This window comes from Tamandua tetradactyla, chromosome 14 (genome assembly GCF_023851605.1).
Source record: "Tamandua tetradactyla isolate mTamTet1 chromosome 14, mTamTet1.pri, whole genome shotgun sequence".
NCBI lineage: Eukaryota > Metazoa > Chordata > Mammalia > Pilosa > Myrmecophagidae > Tamandua > Tamandua tetradactyla.
In genome coordinates, this window is record NC_135340.1 from 3823781 (window position 1) to 3835766 (window position 11986).

Consider the following 11986-nt stretch of genomic DNA (forward strand, 5'->3'; position numbering starts at 1 on the left):
TTCCAACCTTTCAAAATTATCATCTAGTCTTAATATATTTAACAGGCTAATATTTGAGACACGTTTCTTTATCATAGTCCTCCAGGACTTATGTGATTGCTCTCAATTTCTCACATGTGTTACTTGGGTTTTTCAGGCCAATATTCAAGGTTTTTTTATGAATACCTCTCCCCCTCTGTAGCTGTCCAATCATGTCTTGATTCTCTTGACTGTTGTCCATATGTCCCTGCCACTACATGCAGGTTTTCCTAATTCCAACTATAAAGTCTCTGTGGGGGTAGGATTTCCCAGCAACATCTTTGGAAACAGACAGAATTCTGATTTACTTCTGTCATTGCTTAGTTTCCTGGAACTTCAGTTTCTTCATCAGTGAAGTAAGGACAGTGATGACAGATTATACTTCACTATATTTCATGAGAATTAAATGAGAAAAAATGTAAGAAAAATGCTTGGCAAAATGTTCCATAGTTAAAATAATAAGGTGTAATGTTTTCATTCATGTTATTATTATTTCTTTATATATGTCTATAAATCTTATTTCTCTGTTTGGAATTTTAAGATTTTTAGAGTTTTCTTAAAATCAGGAGGGTTAGAGCAGGAGACAGTAGAAAACTGACATGCCACAATTCAGATGCCACTCTCTTGTTCTTAAGCTATGTACAGATCTTTATTAGAAAGGGGAAAATTTTGTGTCTCATAAGGGCATGATAGCAACACTGAAGCTATTTCAGGGCATCTGTGCAGCAGCTGGGGGGGGCTTGCATGAATTCAAATATTTGCCTATGTGTCTGCCCTTGGGCAGATGGTGCAAATAATGGGAAATGCTTTACCGAGGAGGTGCTTTGAAAGTGTCCACTTTTGAGAATCACTGTGATGTGTGTTATAGAAAAAGAAAATAGAGGTTGTGATGTTCACAAAAGTGCATTTTGCAACGTGCTGATCACTGCATCTTACTGTATCACAAAATTCTACCTTAGCCAGGATCTATACCATCATTTAATATTGATGCAATATGATTTCAAATAACATAATATAAAACAAATTTTGCTTTGATGTAGAAAGCAAAGTACCATAATAAATAATTTGCCTATGGAGTATACGATTATCATTAATGACTATAAAGGCTCTTTTCGAACTTCCTTAATATTTAGCATCACGTCTGTCTAGCTAGCACTGTCAGGTTTTTAAAATATTACCTACACCTTGTCTTTTTCTTCTGCTGTTACATCATTATTTTTACTGCTTATTATGTACTTTCTTACCACAACCTAACTTATAAGATGAATCATTCAAGGGAGGTGCCACAGTGGCTCAGTGGCAGAGTTCTCTCCTGCCATGCCAGAGACCCAGGTTCGAATCCCTGAGCCTGCCCATGCAAAACGAAATGAAACAAAAACGAATTCATTCATTTAGCAAGTATTTACTGAGCTCCTACTATACCTGATATAATATGTGGAGTAGGGGCGATGCTAGGAAAACAGCAGAGACACAATCACTTCCCTAAAGAGCTTACATATTATTTAATTACAACTAACATTAAACATGACTTTACTATCAGAAAAGAAGCAACATAGACTATCAATGATACCAGAAATAAAATATTTTAAAATCTAAAAAATAGTTCATCTAATTGGCATCTTGTTACATCACCAAATCAATAATGTCCTTTTGAAATTTCAGGTTAAATTTGCAAAAGGAGTAAATTACAATTTTTTGTGTACAAATAATTTTTTTTCACAGATTCAGATCTATTAAAGCTTATTATTAATTTCCCCACTCAATCAACAAACATTTGCTGAAATGTATCTTTTAAAATTTGAAACATTATTACATCAAACAAAGCCAAATAGAATGAAAAGTGGAGTGAATTTTTTGGGAATAAAAATTCTTTGTTTTTGAGGCATTTTACAATGTGCTTTTATAGCATAGGAAAGTAATTGCTTACCTTATTTATCACATGCGTTACAGTACAACAATTCATTTTACTTCTACATTTTCAGAATGTTTTGGTTCATATTTGTTGATCTATAAATTATGCCTTTGAATTCTGCGGTTGTAGGAATTAAAATGGAAATAAGCATGGCTGATTGAAAATAATTTTGTACATACAAAGCGTTCTCTCAATACAACTTATTTCATTGAACTCTTTCAGTTTTCCTCTAAAACTTGAAAAATGTTTGAGCAGTTAATAATTACTTTATAAAACTAGATTTTCATGGGTTCATTAAGTGTTATGTGGAAGATAAAGGGCTCTTTTTGTAGTGATACACAGTGTCGATATTTCTTCCCCATAAATCAGGATGGGGAGACATTATCTAATTCATGGAACCAATTTTGTAAAACAGTAGACAATTTTTATTAAATGCAAATTGATTATTAAGCAGTCAAATCTCTTAACGGCTATGTTAAAATTGGCTGAGCAATGACCAACATTTGTTAATCTCTATTTTCTAGTCCTTAAGATAAGAAAATAAATGATGAAGAGGTGTTCTACAGATTTTTGGTTTACTCAGCATTTCAAAAAAGAATTCTTCATCATATATTGAGTCTTCTAAATACTTACTGGAGGCGATGTCTGAGGCTTGGCCTGCAGAATGAAAATATACCCTTGCAATGAAAATAAAATGACTGTAAGATTCATTTCTTCCTTTCGGAGTCTTCATATTTTAAATTGTGGGGTCTTTAGGCTAAGGTGAACAGTGTGTGCTTGGATTGAGAAATTTTACAAAATGCTTACCTGGCTTTTCTAGTTCTGCTTTTGCAAGACTTTATATATCTCTGGTGACATCAGTTGGAAAGAAAAATTACCATGTGTTGCAATGTTGCTGTGAATTATAAATTATTTTGGTTATTTCTTTTCCTTTTCAATTGTGTTTTTTGTTTGTTTGTTGGTTTGTTTTGTTTTTTGGTATGGGCAGGCACCAGGAAACAAACCTGGGTCTCTGGCATGGCAGGCGACTCTACCACTGAACCACCACTGCACTGCCCTCAATTTGATTTTTAGAGGCTCTTTTATTTTTCCCTGAAGATCTTTGAAAAGGTGATCATATTCTCATTATTTCCCGAGATTAATGATATCTCAGTATCTCCCTAGACATGAGTCCTCTCTCTATATATCAGATACTCTAGTATATATCAGATACTATTATATTTAACAATATTCAAGTCAATTTAATACAACATAACTTTGTGAAATGCTATCCTGGTTTTTCTGAAAAGGTTGATACAGCATCCTTTAGAATATTTGCAACTTCATATTTCATCTGATGCTTAAGATGTTAGGCCTCCTTTTCATTTCTCCATACAATTCCAGCATTTCAGAGTACCATATTATGTAATTTGAAACTCTTGAGTTAACCCTTGATGCAAATATAATTATGATTTTGTCCAGCTGTTTGGAAATCCCAACATTCTTTTCCTACAAACCAGCAAATTCAGTCCATTCTACATATGATGAAGGGACTTTTATTTTTATGCACTACAGATGATCAGAAAGTTTATGTGTAATTATGAAGTAAAGTTGCCCTGGGCTGTAAAAGCTATTATATATCTGGTAATAGGATGCCACTATTGACGAAAAATATCAAGAATAAACTCCAGTACGAAATATCAACCGATCTACCGGGAAAGGTGGCCTATTTTTTAGGCATTGGGTTAATAAAAATATGTGGCAAAATTCATAAGGATGACAATAAAAATACTTTAATTCATGGGAAGTTTGTAGGCCTTTGCTTATGCTATTATTTCCCTCTCTGGGATACTCTTTGATATGTGCAATCTGTTCAAATTCATATTTTCTAAGGCATCAGATAACCCATCCTATAAAAGTCTTCTCCTGTTGCTCCAGCTCTCCAATATATATTATAAGGTCCATTTTCTTACTGTTATTAAAAAATATTACTGAGAGGAAATATTGGAGAAACTTGTCATTTTTTCCTCAATACACTGTTATAAAGCAACACTGACAATTCTCCATTACTTTATATTAACTCTATGTTTATCATTGATTATTTTGAATTTGTTGAAATCTAGTAATTCTTTCTTTTTGACAACTTATTTTGCCTCGACAGCTTTATAAATATTCTCAATTCCTGGTATGATTCTGTTGAAGAATGCCTTTTGGAGTGGGAGCAATTTACAGATATGGTTATCTACTCTGTGTTGCCTGGGTTTTGAAGATGATGAAATCTAGATCTGATTGTCTGTTATACAATAGACGCATGTTCTGAAGGTCGTTAGAAAATGTTTCTGTAACGTCTCTACTTTGGGAATGAATCGAAGTGAGCAATCATTGTTTCATGTCCTTGTGCTTTTAAAAGCTAAATTATACAGAATGCTACTATGCAATGAAGGCCTTTTAGCAAGAATCACAAATCTTTGAAAGAGCTCTAAATCAAAAACACTTAAAACGTTCTCAACCAGAAATGTTCAAGTGCATAGAGATACACTCTTAGATAGTTACTAGATGGACTTGGTTTAACCCACGATGGATGCTAAATTATCAGACATCATGAGCAAGTGTAAAAGTTGTTGTATATAAACAAAAATAAAAGGTCAATTTTTAGCACTGACCACCAAAACTGCTTGTGACGCTAGGAGACTCAATCTCTTTGAGCCTCTGTTTCTTGCTTTGTCAATTAGGAGGCTTAAACTAAGAGTCCCAAATATACCTTCTCATTCTAAAATTCACTGATACTTGGATTCTTTCAAATGATATGTATTTCTGTGAATAAAAAAGAAAGTAGTATAATGAGTACATAACTATCTAATATTTACTATCACAAAGTGAAGCTAGTTAAGCCAAGCTTTATAAATCTTCTAATAGATGATTGCTTCATGATTTTGAATGTTACTTGCCCATAAAAGAATTCAGTGAGACACGAAACACAGTGGGTGCAGGACAGAGAATTAGAATTCTGTCTTTTCACCCGAACTGCGCCAGTTTGAAAGTATTATGTACCCTAGAAAAGCCATGTTTTAATCCTGATCCGATCTTGTGAGAGCAACCATTTCTTTTAATCCTGATTCAATACTGTAGATTGGAAACTTTTGACTAGATTATCTCCATGTAACACACCCAATTGTGGATGGATGTGGGCTTTTGATTAGATGGAGATGTGACTCCACCCATTCCAGGTGAGTCTTGATTAGTTTACTGGAATCCTTTAAAAGAGAAAACATATTAGAGCAAACAGAAACCTCAGAAATGATAGAAACAACAGAAAGGGCAGAAGAGACAACAGAAACTTCACAGCAGAGCTGATACAGATGCCGACAGTGGAGAATAGAGACACAGATGTTTAAAGGAGATGTTTGGAGCCCAGCAGACATCGCCATGAGATGTTAAGCAAGCCAGAACCTGGAGAGAGCCAAGGGAAGCCAAGAGACGAAAGGCGGTGCCAGAGAAGCAAAGGGAGGAGCCTCCACAGCAACAGAGGCTGAAAGCAACAGAGCCCAGCAGCAAAGGACCAGCAGATCCAGCCATGTGACTCCCCAGCTGAGAGAGGGTTCCTGACCCATCGACCTTTCTTGAGCGAAGGAAACCTCTTGTTGGTGCCTTAATTTGGACACTCATTTCCTTAGAACTGTAAACTTGTAACTTATTAAATTCCCCCATTTAAAAGCCATTCCAGTTCTGGTATGTCACAGTCCAGCAGCTAGCAAACTAACACACTAGCCTTGCATAGGATATACAAGTATCCCTTGTGTATAATGTCTAGGCCATGCCTTAATGAAAATGGTTCTCTTTTCATTGGATTAAACTAAGAATCATATCAGTACTCCAGGATTGATGTACTTAATAGAATCACCTTCCACCTCTGGTCTCCTATTCTACCTTATGCTCCTCTTACAGAATTTACCACCTTTTACCACCTTAAGTGGTAAATTCTACTTTTTATTTTTTAGCGGTTGTTACATTTGTTACAGTTGATGAAAAATTTTATTAAAGTAGTAGTATTAACTATTGTCTGTAGTTTACATAGGGATATTTTTCCCTCTATTCCAAACTTATTTTTCATGCATGTCTTTATTTTATTACTTATCTACCTATACACTGGATAAATGGGGTGTCAGTCACAAGGTTTTTATGATCACACAGTCACAAGATCAAAGCTGTATAGTTATACAATCATTATAAAAAATCTAGGCTACTGGATTATCGTTCAATCTCCCTACTTGGTTGAAGTTTTCTTTGTGATGTAAAGTATGCTTGGATTATTTCTATATTTTCCATGATCTTTAAAATAGGTCCTAGCAAATAGTCATTTAGTACATACTTATTGAATTGAGCTAGTCTTCTTTGGATTATATGTCCCTCAAAGATTGATTGAAATATTTTTGATATCATGGGATTTATACATGATCTGTGAGATTAAGCCACATTCAGAATGGCATTTCTAACAGCCCCTGTGGTCAAGTATGGGCAGCGGGGCTGAGTAGAAGAGTCCAGGGTTCCATTGAGATATGACAATAACCTATGGTCATGAGGCCAGCCAATACCAAGGGTCGAAATCTCATCTTATCCACTGTATTTTCCTTATGATAAGATACTACCCAACACTTTATTATTTTACTAGATCACCAAGTTTTCTGTACTTTAGCTGTAATGATTTTGATTTAACAATTTAGACATCTCAGTAGGAATCTTTGGGAAGGTTTGAAAGCAGTGTTCAATGGTTCCTGTCAGAAAATGAATGACAATAAAATGTGTCACTAAAACCTCAGGCCAACCCAGGGAATGACACTCATAGAAATCTGACCTGCATCCTAAATTCAATTCCAATGAACAGATCTGTATTGATTCTTGGTTTTATGGTTTGGCAAAAAAATCAGGTGATCATTTGCATGTACTATTAAACTGAAAGAATAGTCCGATGATTAAAATGTTTGAGCAGTTGCCACTACTTTTTAAATGCACCCACGCTGAGTACTAAGCCAAGTGCCTGTAAATTACTGTGACTACAATTGAAAGCACAATTAAATTGCCTTTGAGTACTAAGGAAATCTTGAACTGCTGTGTGTTCTTCAAATCATTAAATGGCAGATATTTTCATGACTATTTTGTCAGTCTGAAAAAGAGGAATAAATTAGAGCTACAATTATTGTGAGAAAAGGTAACTCTTAACAGCTGAACTGGGTTTAAAGGAAGCACAAAGAAATCAAAGGTGCAAATTAAATTTCCATAATGGTAAAAAATTTGCATGATATCAAACAGTGAGTTACCCTATTATCTGAAAAATAACCTCATTGCTGTGTACCTTAATATACCTTTCTCACATTCTATGATAATTATTTCTTGCCTTGGAATACTTGCTAAGAAAAAACATTCAACACTCTCCAAGAAAGGTCACAGATGAGTTGAATTCTTTGATTTGTGCTATGTGCTGACATGATTCCAGTTGAATTGTGGCAATCACAAGAATGTTAAAACAAGTCAAATAATCAGAAATGGATAATGATGGAATGATTACAATATTTTGCCACAGTTTTTATGCAGATGTGTTATTAAGAAAATATCCAGAAGTAGTTCTTTATGGAAACTTTTTATACATTTAAATACTAAAAATTTATAGTTCTTGGACCAAATAACATAGGTGATCATAAAGCAATCTTTCCAATTATTCTTTTGTGCATCCCCATGCCATTTCATTTTTCTGTCCATTTTATTCTTTAGAAAGGAGAGATGCTCAATATTGAGAATGCCATTCAAAGCAAAGATGAAAATCCAGGAAAAATTGGTTGATTTGTATCCCTCAATTTAGTTCTCTAATATCTTTGATATTAGAAAAAGATCAAATTTACATTAGATGTAAAAATGGTTAATAGGGGATTCTTGCTTAATGAAAGGAGAAAATGTACAATATCTTACTCCAAACTGTATTCTTTGTTAGAATAACTATAATAAAAAATCATTAGAGAAGAAATTGTTATTGTTATCATAATAGCTAACTTTTACTGGGCACTACGTGCCAGACACTATGTTCAGACTGAAATATGTAAATATCCTCTTCTTTTTCATTTAAAAATATTTTATTAGAGAAGTTGAGGGTTTACAGAACAATCATGCATAAAATACACAATTCTAATATACCGCCCACCACCAACACTTGCATTGGAGTGGAAAAGTTGTTATGATTGATGATAGCATTTTTTTGTAACTCTATTTTTTTTTAACAGTAGTTACATTTCTTACAGTTGTTGGAAGACTATAAAGGAGAGCTATTAACTATTGTCCATAATTTAGGTAAGGGTATTTTTCCCCGTATTCCCAACCTATTATTGTTATTTTTTCCTGCATCTCTTTATCTTATTACTCATCTACCTGTACACTGGATAAAGAGGGTGTCAGTTCCAAGGTTGTTACAAGCACACAGTGACACAATAGAAGCTATAAAGCTATACAATCATTGCCAAAGATGAAGGCTACTGGATTACAGTTCAACAATTTCAGGTATTTCCCTCTGGCTAGTCTAATACCCTAGAAACTAAAAGAAATATCTATGTGATGAGCCGGTCATCATAATGATCTTTAAGTCCTAACCTCTCAGTTACACCTACTCTTCAGAGATATCTGGGCAATGGCCATTCTAACTTTGCATCGGAGAGGGGTGTTGACATTATGGGGTAGAGGGTAGAACTGGCTGATGTTCTTGCAGAGTCTGATACCTCTGGGTTTGGGACATATATGGCATAGGAACAATCTGGAGTCTGTAAGTTTCTGAAAAAATAATAAGTAAAACTTTTATGGAGTCTTAGATAGAACCCAGGGTATTCTTTAGAGTTTGCAGGAATACCGTTGATCAGGGCTTGGCATTCTATGGCAATTGGAATAACTGACAGAAGCTTGCATAAGAATAGCCTCCAGAATGACCTCTCAGCTTTATGTGAACTTTCTTAGCCATTGAAACTTTATTTTGTTTCCCTTTTTCCCCCTCTTTCAGTCAAGAAGGTATATTCAGTAATAGAATGCCAAGGCCAGTGAATATCCTCTTAATAGCTTTGTGAACTATGAAGTGGTTCCTACTCTTACCCTCTGATGAACAGATCAGGATGGGGCACACGTGTGTGTATATGTGTGCAGGTGGGTGTTTATATATGCATGCATATAGATCTATGTGTACACTCATTCACAAACAATGGGATAACCACACTTAGGTATGTTTTGAAGTCTGCATTAACATAGCAGTAAGCCAAATAAAGTTTACAAATCAGTAGAGATATGATTCATTATTTTACACAGCTATCTAGCCTTCTAATAATATTTGCAGCTATTCAGGTTGGTACAATTTTTGGCTGTTAATAAAAAGCTATAATAAAAATACTCATACATTTATACTTACTCAGTTGTTTTTTTTATTAATTTATGTGAAATTGCTTGGTCAAAGAGTTGTATTCATTTAAATTTTGGTCCACACTGTGAAACTGCTGTCTAGAAAGACTTCAGCGAAGTCCACTCCAATCAATAATGTGTCGTGAGTGCTCATTTATCCCACTCTCGGACCAGTACTTGGTATTACCAATCTCACTAATTGTTGTAAAGCTGTTTGATAAAAACTGGTAGAGTATCATATTATTTTGAGTTGTATTTCTTTGGTTATAAATGAAGTTTATTTTTGCATTATACTCACTAAGGATTTTAAACATGTATTTTGTGAAATGCCTTCCAAAGGGAGAGATTTTTTCCTTTCTTCCTACCTTCCCTTCCCTTCCATTTTCATCATTCTGAACTCATGGATTCTTTGTGTTTTTTTTTGACTATGGGTTTTTAAACTGTTGCTCTTGTTATTAATTTGGATGCTCAAATTTTCCCAGATTTGGCCAGTGGGAGCCATTTTAATCTGGCTCCTGTGTCTTATTGATATTTGTCAATATTTTTAAATCACACTTTTATTTTATGGCATTATAAATGAAGAAGCATTGAGGGAATGAGAAAAGTCACCATTTGGCAACCATCAGTGGTGATTGTTTTAGGCGGAACCATAAAAGGATGCTAACACTAGTGAGTGAAAGTGTGGTGAGCATCTGGGTGGTTATATAGACTATATTATATTACTCTACATAGTTTCAAAATATCGCCTTAAAAGATAATTATGAATTACAAATGGAAAATTAGTAACTTTAAAGTGGAGCAACCAGGCAGAAAATACCTAAATCAAATAATTAAAGTTAGCATCAACAGGACAAATATACATAAAGTTCCTCCTGATAGGATGTACTGAGAAGGACCTATGCATGGTGATAGAATCCTTCCCAAAAGGCATGAACTCAACCTAATTGTGAGGAAACATCAGACAAATCCAAGATAATTGGCCTGGATCCTTGAAAAATATCAGGGTCACGAAGGACATACAGAGGTTGAAAAAGTGTTGCAGATTTAAAGAGACTAGAGAGACATGGCAACAAAATGGAACATTTAATACTGAATTAGATCTTGGACCAGAAATAATATATATATATACATATATATATAATGTCAATACTTCTAAAATTAAAATATATATAAATATTTGTATATTCATATACATGGAAATGAATATATATATATTCTATTCATTCTATAGATATACACAGAGAGAGAGAGATATGAAGGACTTAAGTGGGATGCTGGTGAAATTTGAATAGTCTCCAAATTAGTTCTGGTTTTTTTGTTTTCTGATTTTGTTCATTGTAACTGTGGTTATATAACAGAATATCTTTGTTTTTAGGAAATAAATGCTGAATTATTTAAAGATAGGTGCATTGTGTCTGTACTCTCCAGTGGTTCCAAAGAAAAAATGTGTGTGAGTGGGTACACATGAGCATGGATGAGAGGGTTTATACATTTGGGGAGAGGGAAGAAAGAGAATGAGGAAGAAAGCAAATATGGTAAATCATTAACATTTGGGGTGAAAGTATATAAGAATTATTTGTACTAGTTTTGCAACTTTTCTGTAAATCTTAAATTATTACAAAATAAAACATTAAAATTTGATTGCCTTTTACTCTATTCTGTTGTTGACTGACAAAGGATATTTATATATCCTTGTTTATCTAAAGAGAGGTATGATTTTCGTCTGTAGAATCAAAATGATTTCATTTTTCCTTTTGCTGAAATTTCTAGTCTGAGCTTCTTTACTCTATAATCTGGGACATCCATAGAAGGTCAAAATATCATTCTGAGCTCCTGCTAAACTTTTCAATACATGTAAACATGAGAAATGTGGCCTAATTTGGGTACATTTACCAGATGAAAGAAATAAATTTATTTATTTGCAGGTTTAGGTGTCTCCGTATGGGCTATATCATATTATTCTAATTACATTCATGTTATTAAAAGTATTAAAAGACTTGTGAAGTTTATTTATGAAGCAGAGAAACCAAGACTCCCTATAGTGATGCCTCAGAGTCACTCCCAGAGAACCTCCTTTGTTACTCAGGTGTGGTCTCTCTCTCTGTAAGCTGAATTCTGCAAGTAAAAGCATTACCTTTACCCCTACATGGGACATGACATCCAGGGGTGAAAGTCTCCCTGGCAAAGTGGGAGATGACTTCCAGGGATGAGCCTGGCCCTGGCACTGTGGGGTCAACAATGCCTACCTGACCAAAAAGGGGAAAAGAATTTCCCCCAAATAAGGTATCAGTAGCTGAGAGAGTTCAAATAGAGTCAAGAGGCTACTCTGGAGGCTATTCTAATGCAAGCTTCTGCTAGATATTGCTATTTATCATGGTTTGCCAAACACCAACCAAAACCGTACCTGCAAGCCCTAAAAAAACACCTAGGACTTTATCTGAAATGCCTCAAAGGTTCCATGAACTGTGATTACTTTCCAGAAGCCTATGACCTCCAGATGGGTTCCTAGGACAGATGAATCCTGCAACCCAAAGGGGCCAGCCTCTCCAGAACATCAACTAGTTCCATCCCCCTATCCAATATTATTTACATGCCTTTCCAACATGAAAAAGCCATAATGGGCATAACCCAAATGCCCAAATAAAAATTGGGAGA

The 11986-nt window shown here is 34.6% G+C and overlaps 1 long non-coding RNA gene across 1 annotated transcript; it reads right to left on the reverse strand.

Moving 5' to 3' along the window:
• Positions 1-1944: 1944 nt before the first annotated feature.
• LOC143654778 (uncharacterized) lies at positions 1945-4709 on the reverse strand. The gene is made up of 3 exons (XR_013161938.1): positions 4671-4709; positions 2738-2825; positions 1945-2047 (listed from the first exon to the last, which is right to left on the reverse strand). It is a non-coding gene; the product is annotated as an uncharacterized LOC143654778 (long non-coding RNA).
• Between the last annotated feature and the right edge of the window lie 7277 nt (positions 4710-11986).